The sequence below is a fragment of the Bos javanicus genome, chromosome 8 (assembly GCF_032452875.1).
Source record: "Bos javanicus breed banteng chromosome 8, ARS-OSU_banteng_1.0, whole genome shotgun sequence".
Taxonomy (NCBI): domain Eukaryota; kingdom Metazoa; phylum Chordata; class Mammalia; order Artiodactyla; family Bovidae; genus Bos; species Bos javanicus.
This window is the reverse complement of record NC_083875.1, coordinates 3,784,385-3,810,601: the sequence shown is the minus strand read 5'-3', so window position 1 is coordinate 3,810,601 and position 26,217 is coordinate 3,784,385. Positions and strand designations below refer to the sequence as shown.

At 39.5% G+C, this 26,217-nt stretch overlaps 1 long non-coding RNA gene across 1 annotated transcript in view; it reads left to right on the top strand.

The window, feature by feature from the left end:
- The first annotated feature begins 16,315 nt into the window (after positions 1–16,315).
- LOC133252388 (uncharacterized) overlaps positions 16,316–26,217 on the top strand; it is a 39,464-nt gene continuing 29,562 nt past the window's right edge. Inside the window, exon 1 of the long non-coding RNA XR_009737900.1 lies at positions 16,316–16,515. This is a non-coding gene — a long non-coding RNA (uncharacterized LOC133252388). The remainder of the gene's footprint in view (positions 16,516–26,217) is intronic.

Here is a 26,217-nt window from a genome sequence, read left to right as displayed (position 1 = left end):
TGAGTCCTTTGTAGAGATAAAAAAAAATCTGCAAATGAGAATTACCTATTTGCATTTCATGACAGTTAAGGGTAGTATTTTGAAATATGTTGTGTATGCATTTACATGCCACATGCTTGTGTGTTTGGAATGTGTAGTTGGGGGGATTGAGTGAAAGTGTCTTGGTGCATTTATTTTTTTTTTTCAAATATTAGAAGAATGATAATACCTTTTCCTCTATTCAGATAGCACCTCTTTTCCCAAGGAGTTCGATGTGTTTCTCAAAAGTACAAGTGTCTATATAGAAATGTACAGGCTTCTAAGGTGGCGCAGTGGTAAAGAATCCTCCTCCAATACAGGAGACACAGGTTATGGGGGTACAGTCCCTGTGTCAGAAAGATTCTCTGGAGGAGGAAATGGCAACTCACTCCAGTATTCTTGCCTGGGAAATCCCATGGACAGAGGAACCTGATGGGCTACAATCCATGGGGTCACAAAAGAGTTCATAAAGGGTAGTTCTGACTACAATTTTTCTTACTATCTCAGGGTCCAATAATAGGACACAATCTGTTTTGCAAAAGTCTTCCCTGGTGGCTCAGATGGTAAAGAATCTGCCTGAAATGTGTGAGATCTGGATTCATTCCCTGGATTGGGAAGATGCCCTGGAGAAGGGAACAGCTACCCACTCCAGTATTCTTGCCTGGAGAATTCCATGGACAGAGGAGCCTGGCAGGCTACAGTCCATGGGGGCGCAGAGTCGGACACAACTGAGCAAATTTTATTTTCACTTTCATAGATGTCTACTGCAGATGATCTTCATCATCTTAGAAGTCTACTTGTGATTCTTCTTTGTAGCCTTGAAGTAAGTTCAATACAGCATCCTTCCCCTCTGCAGATAAGTATAATGCCATTTATTCAGCTAGGTCACATGGTCCATATGGCAGAGCCACTTAATTGTCAGCCTGGAGCTAACTGGATTTGGATAGATCATCCTAGTGGATTTAATACTGTTCATATATCTTTAAGGTTGCTACTGATCTCTGCTACTGCCTCTGAAATATTGCATTCTTTTGATTTCTTTCCCTTGTGAATGAGAGGGAGAGGGTTTCATAGACTTCTAATTGACCTTCCCTCATATCCCAGAAACCAAAAACACTGATGTGAAGTTTTGACCTTTATTTATATTCATTTTAGCTGTACATTTGGTCATCAGAGAATTACCACCAGGGGCTCTGTAGACTCACTGAATGGACTATGAACCAGACTTGATCACAGACTGAACTTATTACAAAGTCCTCATACATACCCACTCAACAGAAATCCATGACACACTTTGGGTCTTCTGTTATCACTGTTAATTTAGACCCTGAGTCTGATAGTCTTCAAATGCTTTGGCATTCCTCCTTCCCAGGATACTAATACCGAAGTAGATATTCCTTTGGGAAGGATTCAGAACTCATTATCAAAAAGACCTTGCCATGGTAGTAAATGACCCTTGCGTTTCTGAATGAGGCCTGTCTTACATGCAGCAGTTTCCAGGTCTGAAAACTGGCTAGGATCCAGAAAACTGGCAAAACTTTTATTTGGTGTGGCTAGTCATGGTTTCCTGATTATTTATCCTTCAGTTCTTTTGAAATACATTCTAGCCAGATACTCATTGATTATGCCACAATAAGTTAGAACGTGAAAGTGAGAGTTACTCAGTTGTGTTCAACTCTTTGTGACCCTATGGACTATACAGTCCATGGAATTCTCCAGGCCAGAATACTGGAGTGGGTAGCCTTTTCCTTCTTCAGGGGATCTTCCCAACCCAGGGATCAAACCCAGGTCTCCCACATTGCAGGCAGATTCTTTACCAGCTGAGCCACCAGGGAAGCCCCACAATAACATACCCTAATAACTAACCCTAACTCTTCGATCTCTATAGGGGCTTCCCAAGTAGTGCAGTGATAAAGAATCTGCCTGCCAATGCAGGAGATATAAAAGATGCAAGCTTGATCCCTGGATTCGGAAATGGCAACCCACTCCAGGATTCTTGCCTGGAAAATCCTATGGACAGAGGAGCTGGGTGCGCTACAGTCGACGGGGTTTCAGAGGATCGGAAAGGACTGAAATGACAGCACACACACAGCTTACTCTCTATAGATAATGGCGTAGTTTGAAACTCTAAAACTCCCTCTGCATTTCAATAATCCTGCCAACATTTCATTTCCATTGGTAAAGCACCTCCACTTGGCCTCTGTTTTTCTCCAGATTCATCAGTCCCATTGTTACCAGAAAGCTCAGTTCTGTAATGGCATATCTTACTGTCACATATGTCCTACAGAGAGCAGTTACCACTGATCCTTTCAGAGTCCATATCACCTGAACCTCCCTCTTTGATAAATGAAGTGTATTCTGGGACCTGAGTGTTTCTGTTCCTTCCTTCAACATCTCTTATAGTAGATTTGGCATTTCTACTTCATATGCCATGGGTGGTAACTTTCCTCAGGCTTTTGAGTTTTCCTGGGATCATTTTCTAGGATGTACATTCTGTATCATGGGGAAAGAGTTGCATATTGATAGAATTTCCATTTTGGAAACTGATATCCAGATCCATGTTCATTCTCCTGCTCCTCCTGGGAAATTTTGTCAACATCTCACAGATATATCAAAAAAACTGAAAAGTAAAAGCATTAGTCTCCCAGTCATGTCTGACTGTTTGCAATCCTATAGACTGTAGCCCACCAGGCTCCTCTGTCCATGGGATTCTCCAGGCAAGAATACTGCAGTGGTTTGCCATGCCCTTCTCCAGGGGATTTTCCTGATCCAGGGATCGTATCTGGGTCTCCTGCATTGCAGGCAGATTCTTTACCACCTGAGCCACTAGCAAAGCTCCTTATACACCAAAGGATAGTCCCCCTTTTCCTCTTAGCAAAACCAGCACTTTCATACTTGTATTGTGACTTGTTCTTTGTCACTGGCCTTTAGACAAGAGAAGGGTGTGAGGTGATTGGAGAGAAACTTCTGGCTTGATAGGCAGAAGCATCTGTATCATCTTCAAAGAAGCTGGAATCTGTTGCCTTTCACAAAGAGGAAGCCTAGACTTTTGATGTTGTTACTGTTACTCAGAATTCCTCATCCCAAGTCTAATAATTCCACCCCTCCCAATCAGGGTCCTGACTTTGACACAGCATAATTTTCAATGATGAAAGTCAGCTTTCTCTGGAGCAACACTCTCCTTGCAAGCAAGGATTGGTTTGAAGCTTTTTCTGGCCTCTATTACAGGAGATGAAATTCTCTACCTATGATATCAAGAAGACCCTCTTGTTTTCCCATTCATCATTCTCATCCTTTCATTACCTTCCTTTTTCTAATTCCTCATTAGTGCCCAACAAGGCCACTTCATTCTCTAGTTTTTGTAATGATGGTTTGTCCAATGTTTCTCAAGTGCGTGATTAATGGCCAGCATCAGGGCCCTTTGGAAGCTGAATCTGGCCTCTGTACCCCAACACTGAATTAAATCTCAGAAATGAGGACTTCCCTGGTGGTCCAGTGAATAAGACTCCATGCTACCAGTGCAGGGGGCCCAGGTTTGATCCCTGGTTGGGGAACTAAGTTCCCCTATACCACAGCTAGCCCTCATTACAACTAGAGAAGCTTGTGTACCCCAAGGAAGACCCAGAGCAGCCAAAATAAATAACAAATTAAAAAAAGTAAGCAAGTAAAATATCCAAGACAGAGTTTTGGGTGAAATAGAAAAGAATAGCTTTATTGCTTTGTCAGGCAAAAAGGGCCACAATGGGCCCTCCAGAATATGTGTCCCAGTGTGGGAGGGTGGGAAGCTTATGAGGAGTCAAGGGGTGGGGTTATTGGTAAGGATCGGGTGCAGGCAGGGCCTCTACTCCTTCAATCCAAAGATCACTTCACATGAGGTGATGATGGCAAGCTGTGATCTTTTCTGGAGTGAAGAGTGCTTCAGCAAGCAGTTGGAATCTTCCATTTGTTGGGGGCTTCAGTTTTACAGAAGACCTCAAAGCTATTTTGTGTATCCAGTAAGGGGGATCAAGGACCTGTCCCAAGGCTGCACTATTGTTTCCTGACTGCCCCTCCCTTGTCTCTTCATCCTCTCCTTTCCCTGATTAGCAACTGTTTGAATCTGCCCTTTGAGACTCAGGGAGGGTCAAGGAGGGTAAATGAAGCCTATTTCCTGCCAAGAAGAAAACAGGAATCTTGGAAAGGTTTCTGAGCCCAGTAGCCCCACAGGATCCTGCTCGGTTTCACTTTCTCCGACCAAGAGTTAATTTCCAGTAAATTTGAACACTCACACCAATTGCACCATGCTGGAGGCTCTGTGTTCTCAACCTATCACAAATGATGGGGTTGTATTACCAATGGCTAGTGGATGATCTGGCTCTGAAATCCATGGTCTGCTGGCTTAAACCACACTGGTGCCAACTGATGCTGTTGAGGTCCCCTGAGAAGGACTCTATGAGGGAGATTTTTGTGCCCCACTTAATGAACAGAATCAGCAAAATCCGTTTATTCAGGAAGAGCAGAGAATTGCAGTTTGGGACAGGCAAGCTATGGAGAATCGTTGGCAAGTTCAAGGACACAAAGGAAAGATCAGCTTTCATTAGGTTTCAGAAGTAAATTGGGGAGGCTTGTTTTGAGTAAAAGTTCCTTGGAGAAGAGCAAGGGTTGGAGGCTTGGTGGCTTCTTCTTGCCTGCAGGTGGTGGTAAGAGGATTATTTGGGGGGCAGAGAGGGATCTTCCTTCCTTTCCTTTTTTTTTTTTTAAATTTTATTTTATTTTTAAACTTTACATAATTGTATTAGTTTTGCCAAATATCAAAATGAATCCACCACCACAGGTAAAGCAAGAGATGAAACTCCCACATGAAAAGTGTCCTCCCTTGCAGCAGAAGTAAAGCAATGTCCATTTCCCCATGGGTAAGAAGTTGATCCTGAGAGCATTTTATACATAGAATTCTATACAAACAAACCTTGTTAAAGTAATTCTTCCTGCAAGTCATGCAGGATGCAAAGAAGGGTCCATGCCTGAGAACTCTCCCTCAGGGCTTTCTGACTCCACTTTAAATGAGATTTTCTTTATGTATTTTCACAGGAGAAAGAATTTTGCAGAAGGACAAAGTGAATCATGATTTTTGTTGAAATAGCTCCTTAGTGTCGTTACACATTGCCCAGGCATACAGTGGGAGATGTTCCTAATGAGAATGCTCTCTTCACCTGATGGCAGACAAGAAAGGAACTTTGGTGAAAGCTGCTGACTGCCACCCCCTCTGGGAGGTCAGGGGATGTGAGCCTCAGTCCTCAGAAATGATTATCTTATGGAGCATTGTTTATCAATGTGAAAGATGGAAACAATATAAATTCACATTAATAGGTGGTATATATAACATATTTGCAGGGCAGGAATAGAGATGTAGATGTAGAAAGCAGACATGTGGATGACTCAGTGGTAGGGAGGAGGAGGGTGGGACCAGTTGGGAGAGTAGTATTTACACACTTCTGTGTGTAGAACTGGAGAAGGCAACGGCACCCCACTCCAGCACTCTTGCCTGGAAAATCCCATGGACAGAGGAGCCTGGTGGGCTGCAGTCCATGGGGTCGCTAAGAGTCTGACAAGACTCAGCGACTTCACTTTCAGTTTTCACTTTCATGCATTGAAGAAGAAAATGGCAACCCACTCCAGTGTTCTTGTCTGGAAAATCCCAGGGACGGGGGAGCCTGGTGGGCTTCCATCTATGGGTCGCACAGAGTCGGACACAACTGAAGCGGCTTAGCAGCAGCAGCAGCAATGTGTAGAACAGACAGCGAGTGGGAAGCTGCTATACAGCACAGGGACCTCAGATCAGTACTCTATGATGATAGAGGGGTGGGATGGGGAGATGTCCGAGAGTGAGGGGATATATGTACACATATGGCTGATTCACTTTGTTGTGTAGCAGAAGGTAACACAACATCGTAAACCAAATATACTCCAATAAAAAATGGTAAAGATCAATAGACAATAATATTAAGCAGTTAAAATCAATAAAAGTAGACCTTCAGATGGCAATGTAGACAGTTCTTAAAAAATGTGAAATTGAATACAAAAAGCAACATACAGAGTAACATACAACATACAGTAGTATATATTGTGTATCATTTACACAAATATATAATACACAGAATAATTCCCTGTATTCTTCATTAATATAATCAAGTATTTATGAAAATAATAACTAAAAAGATAAATATACAATTATTGACAGATGTTTGTCAGATAGGAAAGAATCCACCTACAATGCAGGAGATGTGAGTTCGATCCCTGGGTCAGGAAGATCCCCTGGAGAAGGGAATGGCTACCCAACCCTTGCCTGGAGAATCCCATGAGCAGAGGAGCCTGGCAGGCTCCCGAGGGATGACTGAGAGACTAACACTTTCATGCTGCTGCTGCTGCTTGGTCACTTCAGTCATGTCTGACTCTGTGTGACCCTATAGACTGTAGCCCACCAGGCTTCTCTGTCCATGAGATTCTTTGGTTGTCATGCCCTCATCCAGGGGATCTTCTCAGCCCAGGGATCAAACCCAGGTCTCCTGCCCTGCAGGCAGATTTTTTACCACTGAGCCACCAGAGAAGCCCCAAATTTTTATATATACATACAATCATTTGTATGAAAATATGGAGCAAGCTTTTACGGGTACAAATATTTAAACTCTGGTCTCTCCAGTTGCAAGGTGAATGCTTAGCAGTGAAAGTTCTAGGTAGCATTTGGCAGAGTGGGGGTGGGTGTTCAAGGATCTCTGATTCTTTATGTCTCAGTGTCAAAAGAACTCCCTAAGAGACAAAGTGACGGATAAGAAATGATGTATTAGAATAAGACATAGGATGCTTGTGCACCTTACAGATGGGTGGGTGAGAGGGTGCCAAGCCCTGAGAAGTTAGTAGGCTAAAGTACTATAATCAAAGGAAAAGTGAGGAGGGGTAAAAGACCACCTTATTCCTTATTCTTGGGTGCATACTGCATGTTAAGTTGCTTCAGTCATCTCTGACTCTTTGCAACCCCATGGACTGTAGCCATGGGAGCTCCTCTGTCCCTGGGATTCTCCAGGCAAGAAAACTGGAGTGAGTTGCCATGCCCTCCTCCAGGGGATCTTCCCAACCCGAGGATCAAACCTGCATCTCAATGTCTCCTGCATTGGCAGTCAGGTTCTTTACCACTAGTGCCACCTGGGAAGCCAGATATTGCATTCCTATCACTTTCTTCTCTGTGTCAGGTGAGGAAGGTTCTTTGTTCCCCATGAGGACTGTCATGGCACTATGGAGAAATTATTTCAGGTCTCTGTACAATAAGGGTCTTTCACTTGGAAATGTCACCTCTCCATAAATTCTTATTTTTCATGTGTTCAGAGAGCATGTCCTAGGGATTATTAACTTGTTGAGCTCACTGGGAAAGTTGTGGGCCTCATGCCACCATTGTTTTCTGGTTTGCGGACTTCTGTGTGTGGCTTTGTAGCTAAGCAAGCCTGCTTGGTTTTGTGGTTAAGCAAACCTGCTGGCTTGTTCAATCATTAATTTACAGGAGTCTTTCATACTTTTTTTCTTTACTTCTAATCCCCTAGTGGGATTAACTATTTAATTACCTACTTTGTCCTTTTTCTCTGTCCTTATCAATAATATCTTGAAACCTTTTTCTAAGCATTATCTGTGTGCTGTGCTAAGTTTGTTCAGTCATGTCTGACTCTGTAACCCCATGGACTGCAACCTGCAAGGCTTCTCAGTATATAGATTCTCCAGGCCGGAAAAATGGAGTAGATTGCCATTTTCTCCTGCAGGGTATCTTCCCAAACCAGGGATGGAGCCACATCTCTTACATCTCCTGCATTGGCAGGTGGGTTCTTTACCACTAGAGTAAACATTATCTACTTTATCCCAAAACAGCACTCTCCCATTTTCTCTTCATCTCCACTGCTGCCAAGTGCTTCATATCTTACTATGTGTGCTTGAATGATTTAATGTTCTCATATGTTGACTGGCCACCACCTCCAACCCATCTTTTATGTTATTATTATGAAATAGTAACTTTCCCTAAACACATCACTAATAATATCACTACCCTGTTCAAATCCATCAGTTGCTCCTCACTGTCCAGTGAAACATGTAGGAAAAAAAGGAGAGAACATATAAGGAAATAGATAATAATAATAATTTAAAAAATTCCAAGATATCAGTACCTAACAAAAGGACTCCAGAAGTATAATAAAGAGAAAAAAGAGATTTTTTTCTCAAACAATAAAGCACCTTTATTCTTAAATTATGCCTTAAATTATTCCTTCTTTTTTTTTTTTTTTTGCAAGAAATCTTCAAATTTAGGAGATAACATTCATGTTTCTTATAATTAGGACAAACTGCTTCACTTAGCACTGACCTATTTGACCTGATTATCCTAGCATAATTATTAATAGTAAGAGTACTTCTTTTTATCCTCACAAATCCTCTAATTTGTCCTAAAATTTGTATATTCACCCTACATCAAACCTCATATTTTTGAAACCAAAATCCTTGTAGCCTTTAATTATGTGAAGCTCTTATTATATATTTAAGTCTTAAAAAGTCTAACTCTAGTAAAAATTGTGAAAGTTTATACAACATTAAAGATCACCCTCAAGGTATTCAGAGGGAAAAATAATAGATACATGGAAAAATAATGAGAATAAGACAGGTATCAGAATCTCATCAGTTACATTTGAACACTGGAAAACAGAGCAAGGAGTTCACAATTCTTATGTAAATTTTTATTGAGCTTAGAATTGTATTTCATTAATCAAGTGTGAGAGTGGATAACAGCATTTTCAGAAGTGTAAGAAGATAAAGTTTTCTTCTGTGTACTACTTTTTAAAGAGTTACTTAAGGATGTTTTTCCAAAAAATGAATATGTCAAGAATTACATATGAGATCCCAGAACTATGGAGCCTCAGGAGAGAGAGAAGAGTCTTCAGGTGTCACCTGGGTGACTGGAGAGAAAGGAAGCATCACAGTCTAGAACACGGGGGATGAAAATCTGAGACTCAAGAGTAGACAGAGGATTCAGCAGAATAAACAGAAAGATTGATGGCTCAGGAAACCAGGGGAATATACTGATTCTTAGAGAAGAAAAGATGGTGTGAGAAGCAGAAATACAAATGTATGGCTTGAAGTTCTAGTGATGATCTATTGCAGAAGGGCAAGGCAACCCACTCCAGTATTCTTGTCTGGAGAATTCCATGGACAGAGGAACCTGGCGGGCTACAGTCCATGGGGTCACAAAGAGTCGGACGTGACTGAAGTGACTTGGCATGATCGCATGGATAGAAGAACAGAGAATAAAATCATAATTGGGAAAAAGGAGGGTGAAGAGAGATGTAGCCTTGTATAAATGAGGTAAATTTCATCTACCAAAGCAGAAAACAATAGATTAGGTCAAAAGTGTACAAATTGACATTAAAAAATCAATAAGAAGTGCAAGTAAATTATTCACAGATAAGGGAATAAAGTCTAGAATACCTAAATCAGGTTAATGGTATACATATTATATATATATATATATATGTATATATATATATATGTTTATATACACATATACACAACAAATTCTTTCTGAAGTCTTCCATTTCAGCAAGACTCTGTTGTTCATTCTAGAATTTTATGTTATACACACACACACACACACACATATATATATTTCCTTCATTGATAATAAGCAAGCAAAACTACAGATTATGAGGAAGACTATAGGGACTGCCTATGCTAACTTCCCTGCTGGCTCAGCAGTAAAGAATTCACCTGCCAATGCAGGAGATGAGGGTTTGGTAACTGGGTCAGGAAGATCTTCTAGAGAAGGAAATGATAACCCACTCCAGTTTTCTTCTTACCTGGGAAATTCTATGGACAGAGGGGCCTGGAAGGCTACAGTATACGGGGTTGCAAAGAGTTAGACACGACTTAGCAACAAAACAACAACAACGCTAAGCTGTAGTGTAGCTTTGCTTTCTGGTTTCTGTCATCAAAATACAATCACATTGGTCCAGAAACAATACCTACGTTTATCAGAGGAAAATTCACTAGATGTTTGTTTCTGTTCAGTTCAGTCGCTCAGTTGTGTCTGACTCTTTGCGACCCCATGAAGCACAGCACACCCTGTCCATCACCAACTCCCAGAGTCCACCCAAACCCATGTCCATTGAGTCAGGGATGCCATTCAATCATCTCTTCCTCTGTCATCCCCTTCTCCTCCTGCCCTCAATCTTTCCCAGCATCAGGGTCTTCTTCAATGAGTCAGCTCTTCACATCAGGCGGCCAAAGTACTGGAGTTTCAGCTTCAACATCAGTCCTTCCAATGAACACCCAGGACTGATTTCCCTTAGGATGGACAGGTTGGATCTCCTTGCAGTCCAGGGGACTCTCAAGAGTTTTCTCCAACACCACAGTTCAAAAGCATCAATTCTTTCACGCTTAGCTTTCTAATAGTCCAACCCTCACATCCATACATAACTACTGGAAAAACCATAGCCTTGACTAGATGGACCTTCCTTGGCAATGTAATGTCTCTGCTTTTTAATATGCTGTCTAGGTTGGTCATAACTTTCCTTCCAAGGAGTAAGCGTCTTTTAATTTCATGGCTGCAATCACCATCTGCAGTGATTTTGGAGCCCAGAAAAATAAAGTCAGCCACTGTTTCATTGTTTCCCCATCTATTTCCCATGAAATGATGGGACCGGATGCCATGATCTTAGTTTTCTGAATGTTGAGCTTTAAGCCAACTTTTTCACTCTCCTCTTTCACTTTCATCACTTTTTGTTTAGTTCTTCTTCACTTTCTGCCATAAGGGTGATGTCATCTGCATATCTGAGGTTATTGGTATTTCTCCTGGAAATCTTGATTCCAGCTTGTGCTTCATCCAGCTCAGCGTTTCTCATGATGTACTCTGCATATAAGTTAAATAAATAGGGTGACAATATACAGCCTTGACATACTCCTTTTCCTATTTGGAACCAGTCTGTTGTTTCATGTCCAGTTCTAACTGTTGCATCCTGACCTGCAGATAGGTTTCTCAAGAGGCAGGTCAGGTGGTCTGGTATTCCCATCTTTTTCAGAACTTTCCACAGTTTATTGTGATCCACACAGTCAAAGGCTTTAGCATAGTCAATAAAGCAGAAATAGATGTTTTTCAGAAACTCTCTTGCTTTTTCGATGATCCATCGGATGTTGGCAATTTGATCTCTGGTTCCTCTTCCTTTTCTAAAACCAGCTTAAACATCTGGAAGTTCACGGTTCATGTATTGCTAAAGCTTGGCTTGGAGAATTTTAAGCATCACTTTATTAGCATGCAAGATGAGTACAATTGTGTGGTTGTTTGAGCATTCTTTGGCATTGTCTTTCTTTGGGATTGTTTACATATACATTAATTCATATGACAAATGTATGTGGGGTGTCTTTCACTCTACTACATGAGAGTCAGAATGTAAAACAAACAAAAAAAGCAAATCCATTTTTTTCTAATTTATAATATTTTACACTAATGATATACTAATGATATAAGACAATTAAATAGAGTTTAGACTAAGAATGTTCTAAGTGCTCAGAAACTAAAACTGATTGAATATATTTTAATTTTATAACATACTACTTTGAAGAAGTGAATTGTACTAAAAAGAGAATGAAGAAGACTTGGATCTATGGAAGAGTCACTGGTAGCAGAGAAGGGAAAAAAGCAAAAAAGGGGGAAAAAAAGGATAATAATAGAACCTTTGAGGACGAATGTGAAAACAAAACAGAAAACTTGCACCGTTTTGGTGACAAAGACACAGTTCAGCTGCTGCAGGTGCATAGGTTTGAGTAATGTTCTGGACCAGGTCATTGGGGTTTTGTGAACATTGGTTCCTGTCTACAAAGGTAGCTGAATGGAGGAAGGGATGGGCACAGAGCGCAAGCAGGCAGAGTGGTAGGTGAGGATGGAATATCAGCAGAAGTATTAGAGACTTCAACAATGCAGAGTTGGGTGACAGTCAGTGCCAGCTCCTCTCTAAGGAGGAGGTGAACAGGGCTGCTAGCCATGAAGATTGAAAGCACATGGGTGTTCAAAAAACATTTTGAAGGACAAAGGAACAAAGATTGTGGCTACAGAAGGCTGATGGAGTGAAGGAAGCTTGAGGGATAAAGGAGATGTAGAGCTTTTCATCCTAGTAGCACTAAAATGATGTTACCATTTTATAAATATGTTTACTTGCATCTTTTCTTTTCAGTTCAGTTCACTCAGTCATGTCCAACTCTGTGAACCCATCAACTGCAGCACACCAGGCCTCCCTGCCCATCACCAACTCCTGGAGCTTATTCAAACTTATGTCCATCAAATCGGTGATGCCATCCAAACATCTCATCCCTTGTTGTCCCCTTCTCCTCCCACCTTCAATCTTTCGCAGCATCAGGGTCTTTTCCAATGAGTAAGTTCTTTGCATTAGGTAGCCCAAGTATCAGAGCTTCAGCTTCAGCATCAGTCCTTCAGATGAATATTCAGGACTGATTTCTTTTAGGATTGACTGGTTTGATCTTGCAGTCCAAGGGACTCTCAAGAGTCTTCTCTAAAACCACAGTTCAAAAGCATCAATTCTTTGGCACTCAGCTTTCTTTTTTTTTAGGTACCACATATAAGTAATATCGTATGACATTTGTATTTCTCTGTGTGACTTACTTAGTTTAGTATAATAATCTCTTGGTTTGTCCATTCTGCTGCAAATGGCATTATTTTGTTCTTTTTATCGCTAACATTCCACTCTATATATGTACCACATTTTTATCCATTCATCTATAATGGAAAAGAATCTGCAAAAGAATAAATAGACACACAGATGGATAGATACGTGGGTGTTCAGTTACTTCAGTTATGTCAGACTCTTTGTGATCCACTGGACTGTAGCTTACCAGGCTCCTCTGTCCATGGGATTCTCCAGGCAAGAATACTGGAGTGAGTTGCCATGCCCTTCTCCAGGGAGATAGATTGACAGAGATAAGCTGAATCACTGTGCAGTACACCTGAAACTAACACAAATCAAGTATACTCCACTTTAAAAAATGACGTAACTATGACATAAATGGGAAAATAAGGACAGGAAATTCATTTAAAAGAACATGATAGAAACAAACAAAAGAGAGATAGAAAGTAGGGTAAATGTTATATCACATCATTATGAAATAATTTTAGACTTAAGAAATTGCTCAACTAATGCAACGAGCTCCAAATAACTTGAGGAAGTGAATTATACTAGATAACTTTCTTTGAACTCTATTAATTTTGTTTTTCTTTAAGACAAAATCATTTTTAATATATTCTATTAACATGAGACATTAAATTAGAATATATTCATATTTGAGAATATTTATCCCATAATTCTCTGTTACCTATCCTAATATTTTTAAAAATTTAAGAACTTTCTAGGCAATAAATTTGGTAATTTTCCTTATTATTACATTTCCAACTGATGAAACTTGCTTCACTTTGACGTTTTTCTGGGGAAAGTTTTCCCTTTTCTCTGATGACATCTGAATCATTGAAAGATTGCATCTTGACTGTAAAATTAACAGAATGTTGGTAGGCATATAAATCTTTTCAGATGTTATATATAATTCATGTTTATTTCCCTTCTCTGTTGTGGAAATGATCCTGGTTATTTACAGTTTATTCAAGGAAGAAGTATGAAAAATGTGTTCTTGCTAAATTTTTGTTGCTAAGAAAAGCAAATTATTGCTAATCCTGTCTCTCTCCCCACCCCACTGTGGTAACTCACTTGAGCATATGACAAAAAGAACTACCACTGCAGTATTTTTTAAATTTCAAAAGGCCTGATATAACCTTTTTGTTTCTCTTTAATAAGTTGCGAAAAATCTTCAAAATGCAGAACATGCACACACAATATGTCAAAGACAGTGTTAGAAAAATCCAAGAAAAGTACCAAATATTTTATTATTTCTAGATAAAAATATGCATATCTAATAAATATTATATCAAAATTTTGAAGGCAGAGCAAAAACTTCAGTAGAAGCAAAATCCTGCATATAAAATGAAGTAAGCAAAATTTTGATTTTCACTTATAAAATCTTACCTGCCAAGCGAGGTAAATGTGAAAAAAGATAGATATGAGTAAAATGATATTCATTATTTAAAAATATTTTTTGTCTGTGTACCACTCAAGATCTTTAGTTGCAGCATGTGGGATCTAGTTCCATGACCAGGGATTGAACCCAGGCACCCTTCATTGAAAAAGTGCAGAGTCTTATCCAATGAACCACCATAGAAGTCCTCACAATACTCATTTTTGTCATATATATATAAACATTACCTTTATTGAACAAAAAGGATATTGAGCAGGCAGGAAGGTCATTTTTAGTAACAAATTATTGAAATGTAAGAGTTAATGTGAAATTAATGTTTTTATTAATATGCTAGTGCACAAAAATCCAATTTGAAGGGAAATAACTGAACTGACCTTTTATTTACCTTGATGAGAGAATAGAAAACCATTGCAACTCAACACAAATGTCAAATGTTCCAACATAAAAAGAGGAGACTTTTTATTAAATAATTCATTCCTCAACTTCTGCGTTCATTTGTTTTCTTCTCCTTGACACATATAAGAAAATATATGGGACTTAGTGCTTGTATACTCTTTATATAATATATATTATTTTACTGAATTGTCAATAAAACAGGCTTTTTGTCCACTCAGTGTTTTTTTTTTATGATTGTTTTATGTTCTCATACTAAACTATTATAAAATTGTGTATGAGTGAACTTTTTGAAACATTGTATTACAGAAATGTTCATGCACACACACACTCTCACACACAAGATGAGAGAGAGAAAACCCAGTGTTCCCCTTTGTTACTATCTCTGATCCACAGTAATTGCTACAATCAAACCAATAATGTGTTGATCCATTATTATTTGAGAATTTTAAAGCAAATTCAAGTAAACAACTTACTCTACACTTAAATAGCCCAATGTGTATCAATAATTTTCATAAGATGTTATTCTTTTTTAATATAGCCATAATAGTATTCTTACCCATTGGAAAATATAATACAAACTATATCCAGTCCATGTTCAAATTTTCCCGTATATCAGAAAAATAATTTTTGCACTTGTTTTGTTTGAATTATTGCACATTTTCTGATATCTATCTTTGTAATATAGCGAATGTAAATCTTACTTATGAATATGATCAACATAAATCTCTGTATTTCTATGGCATGTATTTGTACAGTTAATTAAACTACATTATTTAAGTATTACATGCACAGGAGTTTAAAATTTCTGATGAGGTGGATGAAACTGGAGCCTATTATACAGAGTGAAGTAAGCCAGAAAGAAAAACACCAATACAGTATACTAATGCATATATATGGAATTTAAAAAGGTGGTAACGATAACCCTGTATGCGAGACAGCAAAAGAGACACAGATGTATAGAACAGTCTTTTGGACCCTTTGGGAGAGGGAGGGGGCAATGATTTGGGAGAATGGCACTGAAACCTGTATAATATCATATAAGAAACAAATCGCCAGTCTAGGTTCGATGCAGGATACAGGAAGCTTGGGGCTGGTGCACGGGGATGACCCAGAAGGATGGTATGGGGAGGGAAGTGGGAGGGGGTTCAGGATTGGGAACACGTGTACACCCGTGGCAGATTCATGTTGATGTACGGCAAAACCAATACAGTATTGTAAAGTAATTAGCCCCTAATTAAAATAAATAAATTTAATTAAAAAAATAAAAAGTAAAATAAAGTTTTATTATATGAAACATATGTGTGAATTTATGAGTTTGTGTGTATGTGTATAAGTTTTACTCTGATCATAACAAAAGTTTTATTATATGAAACATATGTGTGAATTTATGAGTTTGTGTGTATGTGTATAAGTTTTACTCTGATCATAACTATTAGGCTAGATTTTATGTTGTAACCTAAGAGTGATAGTTCAAATTTCAGTTTTCAAAATTAACTCATTAAAACATTCATAAATAGTTACTGAACAGACACATACCAAGAACCTCTTATGATGTCACCATTTGTCTACAAGACAAAAATCAAAAGGAGAAAACTTATAATTTCCTTTGTGTTTTCATGGTAAGACAATGAAATATTGTATGAGAGGGAAAGATGAATTTGATAACACATAGAAAAAACTCACAGCTGAAAATCAGTGACTGCAATAGCTTTTCTGAAGTAGGTGATAGTTTTATTTGGTTTTCGTGGCAGCAACTTTCACAGACTAACATGGAAGTAAGTCAGCGGAAGATCTGTTTGTTGTTGTTGTGTCTGCTTCTTGGCAACCACATGGACTGTAGCCTGCCAGGCTCCTCTGTCCTCAGGATTCTCCAGGCAAGAATATTGCAGTGGATTGCCATTTTCTTCTTTAGGGGATCTTCCCAACCCAAGGATTGAACCTGTGTCTCCTGCATTGGCAAGGGGATTCTTTACTGCTGAACCACCAGGGAAGCCTAAAATCTGTTTAGGGGTGAGTAAATGAAAAAGGCTAGTAAATATTAAGCATTTATACAGAGAACTGAGTTAAAGTGAGAAAAGGGTATTTATAGAAGCTCTTTAGTTCAAAATTAAGGTATACAAACCACACTATAGAAAAAGGAACAAGCCACTTTAGTTATTTTATACAGAACGTGATTGGATGTGGGACATTTGATGATTCTTGATTATGTTCATAATCTCTTTAGTTGACACTCATGGTTTTGATAAAATGGCTGATATAAATCCACAGCGTGTTATCTATAATATTTTACTGTGAAGTATCCGTTAAAGGAGGAATCCTTTTGAGCACCCACATGGCTTAGAAATATTGCCCAAGTCTGTGCACTCTGGGAGGGCTTCTTTCTTATCTCCACTTAAGGGCTCCTTGTGGCCAGACTTCCAGTCTTGTTTCTCTCAAGCTTCTCACCATCTTGCAACCTGACTTCTCACTGATCATTAAAAATCTGTGAATATACTTCTGTACATGTAACTTTCCAAGAAAAGCAAAAAACTTGATGGGTTATTGGAAATTCTATCTGCCAAGATTTTTCTCGCTACTGTTGTTCAGGGTTTCTCCTGGGTGGTGATGTTACCTTGCAGTTGTCCAATTCTGACAAATAGCAAGTTCTATCGCATAACTATATATAAACCAGGCTTGAATCTTTTCTTTTTGGACAACCATCATATGAAACACTGCTGGAGGCTATAAACAGAATAGGTCTATTGCAAATATGAGCAGGCAACGAATCTTTCTTGTGCTGTTACACTGCTATCAGAACCTGCTGTCTACCTCTTTCGAAATACACCACATTCACTTTGTGATGGAATTCTGCTACATGCACAACGCTGTAGGACTTGAAAGATAGGATAATACCCACATTCTTTGGGGCTGGTCAATTCAGTCATCACTTAGAGTCCTACTGCTGGGTCTTTCTTGTTGGACTCAGCAAGGAGCTGTTTATGAAAACTTGAATAATTATCACTAAAGAGAGCACTGCTTTTTAATGAAACAAGGCATGGTGTTTCTTCTGCTGAGCAAATCACAGGTGCTATTAAGCTTACAAACATATTGCAGATAGTCTGAATTCTATTATGTCTGCTGAGAACTGGAAACTGAAGTTCAACTGGCAGTTCAGCCTCCCCTGCAATAGGAAAAAGGCAGCATTCTTTTGTCCCAGAAACACTTGAAGCAGGATGCCTCACCAACTCTTCAGTAGATAAAGAAGAGCAACACAAACACTATGGTAAATGTCTCATCAAAAATCTCTAGAAAAAAAAAAAAAAAACAGAAAATGACATGCTATTTCCTATTCTCAGTCAGCAGAAGAGATGGAACCTCATTGTTCACTTCGGAGAGAAAAGCTGAGTCTGATGTAGGACCTCCAGAAAATTCACTGAGATGCCAAGTCCCTCAATGTTTCTGAGTTTAATTTCCTACTTTTCAGCATTGCTATTTCTTACCAAAGTAGGTGGATAGCCTACTACTTCCTACATCGCTGAAGCTTCTGAACAAACTGTCATCAGCCCTGTGAGACATCAGGGAGATTGTGGGGTAGTCAAGGTTTTTTAGAAATAAGGTACAGTAGTAAGAAAGTATTTACTGTAGTGAAGGTTTATATCCATAACCGATTAAAGGAACCATGATGACCTTGCCACATTCACAGTGCTCCATTGGCTTCTGCCATTTCTGAATGTTATCTGTGGTGCATTGACATGGTAATAGCCCCTCAATGAATCACACCTCCTATACCCTCATCTTTCCAGTTTGACTCTGGCTTGCTCATGAGACAGCCTCCCCATTTTCTGGCCATTGGTATAGTAGCATATATGAAAAGCATTGCCTTGAAAACTCCTTGTTCTTTAAGTCTTCCCCTCTTATTATAGAAACTTTTCTGGGACCATGTTAAAAATCAGATTAGGCTCTTATGAGATGAGAGCATCTGGAAAACATGCCAGTATTTCCAACCAACCCATGATTCCAGTGGAAGCCCAAATGCCTGAAGAGCCCAGCCTACACCACAGGAAATAGAGGAGGCAACTCAATCCAACACAGTCCAAAGTGTAAACCTTCAGAGCTAGAATAAAGTGAATGATTGTTTAAGGTTCCTAAATTTGAGGGAGTAGTTTGTTGGGGATAAATAGGTAATCAGTAGAGAAATTGGTGGCTAGAATTGGGGCTATTACAAAAATATAATGCTTATGATAGAGTCTATGGAAATGGTTGGGCCGTGGAAGCTGGCCGGGCACAAGGAAATAGTAGGCAAAGGTGACAAATAAAGAAGCACAATGAGGTAACAGCTAATGGGGGCTGAAAGATGGTGAGTCTTGTCATTCAAAAACAATTGTCAGCCCACATAAGTACAGGCAACTGACTTTCGACAAAGGAGCAAAGGCAACACAATGGAGAATGAAGCAAAGAAAGTGTTTTCAATAAATGATGTTGAAGCAACTGGACATCCACATGCCAAAAAAAAAACAATGAAATTAGATGAAACTCCTATACTCGTCACCAAATTTAACTTAAAATAGATCAAGACCTAAGTAAAATTGCAAAACTGTAAATGTTCTAGAAGATAATATAGGAGAAAACTTTGATGATTTGGGTATTATGGTGCCCTTTAGTTTTAAAACCAAAGACACTATTCATGAAAGAAATAATGGAAAGCTTAGATTTCATTAAAATTAAAAACTTTTTCTCTGTGAAAGATAATGTCAAGAGAAGGAGAAGACAAGTCACAGACTGGTAGAAAATAGCTGCAAAAGTCACATCTGGTGAAGGACTGATATCCTAAATATACAAAGAGCTCTTGTAATTCAATAATAAGAAAACAACCAATTTAAATATGGTCCTGGAACTTCCTTGGTGGTCCAGTGGTTAAGAATAGCCTGCCAATGCAGGGGGTGCACAAGTTTGATCCATGGTCTGGGAAGATTCCACATGCCTTGGAGCAACTGAGTCCATGAGCCACAATTACTGAAGCCTGCATGCTCTAGATTCTGTGTTCCACAACACAAGAAGCCACTGCCAGGAGAAGCCCACACAACACAACACAGAGTAGCCACGACTTGCCACCAACTAGAGAAAGCCCACACACAACAACTAAGGCTCAGCACAACCAAATAAACAAAACTTTGTTCAGAGGCCTCTCACTAAAGATACACAGACCGCAAACAAGCATATAAAAAATCCACATCATAAGGCAGAGATTAGGAAAATGCAAAAATAGCCAAAATTCAGATACCACCGCACACCTAATAGAATAACCACAATCTGGAACAATGGAAAATATGAAATGTGGGCAAGGATGCTCAGCAACAGGAACTTTCCTTCATAATGGCGGGAAAGTAAAATGGTACAGCCAGTTGGGTGGTTTCTTATACAGTCCAGAAATTGTGATTGGAACTTACCCAAAGGAATTTGAAATTTATATCCACACAAAGACAAATGAACAAGGATGTTTATAGCAGCTTTATTCATAATTGCCAAAATTTAGAAGAGGTCCTTCAGTAGGTGAATGGATAAATAAATTGTGCTACCTTCAGCTTTGAAAAGAAATGAACTATCAAATCATGAAAAGACATGTGAGTTCAGTTCAGTTCAGTTGCTCAGTCGTGTCCAATTGTTTGTGGCCCCTTGAGCTGCAGCACATCAGGCCTCCCTGTCGAACACCAACACCCGGAGCCTACCCAAACTCATGTCCATTGAGTCAGTGATGCCATCCAACCATCTCATCCTCTGTCATCCCATCTCCTCCTGCCTTCAATCCTTTCCAGCATCAGGGCCTTTTCAAATGAGTTAGCTCTTTGCATCCTGTGGCTAAAGTATTGGAGTTTCAGCTTCAACATCAGACCTTCAAATGAACACCCAGGACTGACTTTTAGGATGGATTGGTTGCATCTCCTTGCAGTCCAAGGGATTCTCAAGGGTCTCCCCAACACCACAGTTCAAAAGCATCAATTCTTCAGTGTGCAGCCCTCTTTATAGTCCAACTCTCACATCCATACATGACTAGTGGAAAAACCATAGCCTTGAATAGATGGACCTTTGTTGGCAAAGTAATGTGTCTGATTGTTAATATGCTGTCTAGGTTGGGCATAACTTTCCCTCCAAGGAGTAAGCGTCTTTTAATTTCATGACTGCTATCACCATCTGCACTGATTTTGGAGCCCAGAAAAATAAAGTCTCTCACTGTTTCCACTGTTTCCCCATCTATTTCCCATGAAGTGATGGGACCAGATGCCATGATCTTAGTTTTCTGAATGTTGAGCTTTAAGCCAACTTTTTCACTCTCCTCTTTCACTTTCATCACTTTTTGTTTAGTTCTTCTTCACTTTCTGCCATAAGGGTGGTGTCATCTGCATATCTGAGGTTATTGATATTTCTCCCGGCAATCTTGATTCTACCTTGTGCTTCCTCTAGCCCAGCATTTCTCATGATGTACTCTGCATATAAGTTAAATAAGCAGGGCAACAATATACAGCCTTGACGTACTCCTTTTCCTATTTGGAACCAGTCTGTTGTTCCATGTCCAGTTCTAACTGTTGCTTCTTGACCTGCATAAAGGTTTCTCAAGAGGTAGGTCAGGTGGTCTGGTATTCCCATCTCTTTCAGAATTTTCCACAGTTTATTCTGATCCACACAGTCAAAGGCTTTAGCATAGTCAATAAAGCAGAAATAGATGTTTTTCAGAAACTCTCTTGCTTTTTCAATGATCCAGCAGCTGTTGGCAATTTGATCTCTGGTTCCTCTGCCCTTTCTAAAACCGACTTGAACATCTGGAAGTTCACGGTTCATGTATTGCTGAAGCCTGGCTTTGAGAATTTTGAGCATTACTTTGCTAGTGTGTGAGGTGAGTGCAATTTTATGCGGTAGTTTGAGCATTCTTTGGCATTGCCCTTCTTTGGGATTGGAATGAAAACTGACCTTTTCCAGTCCTGTGGCCACTGCTGAGTTTTCCAAATTTTCTGACATATTGAGTGCAACACTTTCACAGCATCATCTTTGAGGATTTGAAATAGCTCAACTGGAATTCCATCACCTCCAATAGCTTTGTTCGTAGTGATGCTTCCTAAGGCCCACTTGACTTCATTTTCCAGGTGTCTGGCTCTAGGTGAGGGATCATACCGTTTCAATTAACTGGCTCATGAAGTTCTTTTTTGTACAGTTCTTCTGTGTATTCTTGCCACCTCTTCTTAATATCTTCTGCTTCTGTTAGGTCCATACCATTTCTGTCCTCTATTGAGCCCATCTTTGCATGAAATATTCCCCTGGTATCTCTAATTTTCTTGAAGATATCTCTAGCTTTTCCCATTCTATTGTTTTCCTCTATTTCTTTACATTGGTCACTGAAAAAGGCTTTCTTATCTCTCCTTGCTATGCTTTGGAACTCTGCATTCAAATGGATATAATCTTTCCGTTTTCCCTTTGCTTTTCACTTCTCTTATTTTCACAGCTATTTGTAAGGCCTCCTCAGACAGCCATTTTGCTTTTTTGCATTTCTTTTTCCCAGGGATGGTCTTGATCCCGGTCTCCTGTACAATGTTCCGGACTTCTGTCTATAGTTCACTAGGTACTCCCACTATCAGATCTAGTCCCTTCAATCTATTTCTAACTTGCACTGTATAATCATAAGGGATTTGATTAAGTCATACCTGAATGGTTAGTGGTTTCCCCACTTTCTTCAATTTAAGTCTGATTTTGGCAATAAGTAGTTCATGATCTGATCCACAGTCAGCTCCTGGTCTTGTTTTTGCTGACTGTATAGAGCTTCTCCATCTTTGGCTATAAAGAATATAATCAATCTGATTTCAGTGTTGGCCATATGGTGAAAAGACATGAAGGAGTCTTAAATACGTATTACTAAGTGAAAAAAGCCAACCTGCAAACCCTACAGACTATATGAATCCAACTATATGACATCCTGGAAAAGGCAAAACTATGGATACAGTAAAAAGATGAGTAGCTGACTAAGGCTGAATGTGGACTAAGTGAACTACACTGAATGTTGCTATGATGACAATACATGTTTTTATACCTTCTTCCAAATCCATAGAATGTACAACACCAAGAGTGAACCAGATGGTAAACTATGTACTCTGGGTTATTATGCCATGTCAGTGTAAGTTAATCAATTGTTAACCAGTCCACCACTGATGTGGTATGTTAAAATTGGGGAGAGGGTTTAATCTACTTGGGAGGGGCTGGGGTGTATATGGAAAATTTCTGTACCTTTGCCTCAACTTTGCTTTGAACATAAAATAACTCTAAAAAGAATTTTTAAAAACATTGTCGAAAGTTGCCTGTGATAACAAGGGTGATATGAAACACACCTAATGAATATGTGGACCTCAGTTTCTAGCAAGAACTTCTCTGAATTGCTTAGAGTCACAAAGTAAAGTTTAGGGAACCCAAAGTCTCCATCCTCCTCCTGAGACACTTACTACCCTTAGTTACCAATTTTGGCAAGGTTGAACTATTTTGAATTATATTTCTGAGGTTGAGAAGTGATTCTTCTGTTATCTGGAGAATTTTTCTTAAAGAGTTGTTTAATTTTGCAAGTTAAATATTTTAATTCTTGTTATTTTGCAATTCATGGATTCACGGCTTCCCTCATGACCACTGCCATTCTGGTAACTGGTCAACAGGCACATGTGCTTCATCCCCTTATTCTCCCAGATGGTTCCTTTCTAGGTCACGTCGAGTTGTTAAAATAATTTCAGAGATGCAGAAAATCCTTCAGAGATATTTTCTGATAAAATTCAAACCTTGAAATACTGCTTCTTAAATCCCATTCTTAGTTTTAATGTTTTCCCTAACCATTGAAAATCTGAAATTTACTCTCCCTGTTTGTTCGTGATAAGTTCTAAGGCATACATATGTGTGTACAATTGTCCAAGCTCAGTGAACACAGTAAATATTTATCTTATGTAAATTTTATATCAAAACTATCAGTAAACATTAAAAATATGCAATGGTATGCATATGGAAGTATTCAGAGGAAATCTACTGACATCTCAGATTTGAAATGTTAACAGAAAATAAGATGGAGTGTGGGTAGATAAAAGGATGGATACAGGATAGGTATGTGAGAAGCAAACCTGGTAAAATGTGATTCTAGATCTTGTTTGTGGGTAAACCAAGGCTTCACTGTAACAATTTCCCCAACTTTTCTCCATGTTTGAAAATTTTTACAGTAAAATGTTAGGAGAGAAGTTCCAAGACTGGTGTATTATTCTTGAGAGGGTAACAGGCAGGAAGGCCAGGGGTCTCCAAATAGGGGAAATAGCCTGCAAGTGTCAGACATTTTTATCTCTCTTAAGCGGCAGGAGGAAACAAACTAGCAATATTTTTTCCTTCTCTATACAAATTTAAAGGGAGGTTTCTCTTAAAATACTGTGTTGCCATAATGACACCCGCCTTCGCCTGAAGTTAGCTATTCTCGAGTCTAGAGATAACCAATGCCTTTTTCTTATGGAAATGTTTGTCTTAAGCTATGCTAATGTACTATGCCTTTACCCCAAACTCTGTCTCCAAGTCGGTTCTGCCTCTTGGCCCAGAACCTACTTGACAAACCAGTATGGATATTGTTCCCCTAATCTATGTAAATGAAACTATTTGTATGGTGGTCTGCCCTTCTTCAAGATTCAAGTTAATCATTTTATGGCCCAGGATAAACCATTTATCCCAAAATGCATCTTATGGGTGAGGGGCCTGGTGCCATTCTGAATTTTAAGACACTCCTTTCTTTCATTAACAGACTGCTAGTGACTATATAACATCCAGCTAAAGACTAGCAGAGGGGTACTCTTTCTGCCCCCTTCTGATGCCTATGTCAGAAGCTTTCTCTATCTCCTTTATACTTTAATAAAACTTTACTACACAAAAGCTCTGAGCGATCAAGCCTCGTCTCTGGCCCCGGATTGAATTCTTCTCCTCCGGGGGCCAAGAATCCCGGTGTATTTGCGTGATTCAACAACAACCTTTCATTCTCCAGAATATGTGGAAATTAGTATTCTCTTCCAGAAATTCTCTTAAGTCTGTTTTCTTACTGAAAACTCTGAATAGCATTTTGAGACTTCATCAGCATTCAAAAAACTAAGATCATGGAATCCAGTCCCATTACTTCATGGCAAATGGATGGGGAGATAATGGAAACAGTAACAGATTTTATTTTCTTGGACTCTAAAAATCACTGTGGATGGTGACTGTAGCCACGAAATTAAAAGATTCTTGCTCCTTGGAAGGAAAGCTGTGACAAACCTAGACAGCATATTAAAAAGCAGAGACATCACTTTTCTGACAAAGATCCATATAGTCAAAGCTATGGTTTTTCCAATAGTCATGTATGGATGTGAGAGTTGGACCATAAAGAAGGCTGAGCCCTGAAGAATTGATATTTTCAAATTATCAATTTGAAATTGATAATTTCAATTTCTGGAGAAGGCTCTTAAGAGTCTGTTTGACAGCAAGGAGATCAAACCAATGAATTCTAAAGGAAATCAACCCTGACTATTCATTGGAAGGACTGATGATGAAGCTGAAGCTCCAATACTTTGGCCACCTAATGCAAAGAGCCAACTCACTGGAAAAGACCCTGATGCTGAGAAAGATTGAGAACAGGAGGAGAAGGTGGCAACAGAAGATGAGATGGTTGGATGGCATTACTGGCTTAATAGACATGAGTCTGAGCAAATTCCAGGAGATAGTGAAGGACAGGGGAGCCTGGCATGCTTCAGTCATTGGGGTTGCAAAGAAGTCAGACATGACTTAGGAATTGAACAACAAAACTACTTAAATTGTTGCCTGAAAATATTTCCTTGCTTTTGTTGCCACCAAAATCTTGGCTTTCTCTGCCCACCAAAGCTGAATAAAAAATGTGGAGGCAGTTTGCAGGAAATAGAGAGGTGACTTTAATCCTCAGCCAGCAGAAGGAAGACATAGCTGGCTCATGCGTCTGAAACTGTGTCCCTCCCTTCCATGGGAAATCTGGAATATTATATAAGATGCTGCTGCTGCTGCTAAGTCGCTTCAGTTGTGTCCGACTCTACGTGACCCCATAGATGGCCTCCTACCAGGCTCCTCTGTCCCTGGGATTCTCCAGGCAAGAACACTGGAGTGGGTTGCCATTTCCTTCTCCAATGCATGAAAGTGAAAAGTGAAAAGTGAAAGTGAAGTTGCTCAGTCGTGCCCAACTCTTCACGACCCCATGGACTGCAGCCCACCAGGCTCCTCCGTCCATGGGATTTTCCAGGCAAGAGTACTGGAGTGGGTTGCCATTGCCTTCTCCGATTATATAAGATGAGGGCTTATATAATGGTGACTTACAACAGTGTAAGGATCTTATATTGTTTCTCTTGCATTGTTTCAAAAACAGTCATAGGCTGGGGTCAAGGAGCCTGGTAATTGGGTCTGGCATCCAGCCATTTAGTAGTTGCGTCTGTTGTCATTTGTATATTGCACTGGCTTTCTTTCTGTAATGCAAAAGAAGAAAAAAATACAAGGGGTGGTCTGTGAGGAGAGTGCTGTAAAGTTTAGCACCAGATATAGGATGTAATTAGCATAGAGGCAAAGGATAATAGGTACAAAATGTAGCTCATGCCCAGTTAGGGGGCAGTAAGGGAGTTGGTGATGGACAGGGAGGCCTGGCATGCTGCATTTCATGGGGTGGCAAAGAGTCGGACATGACTGAGTGAC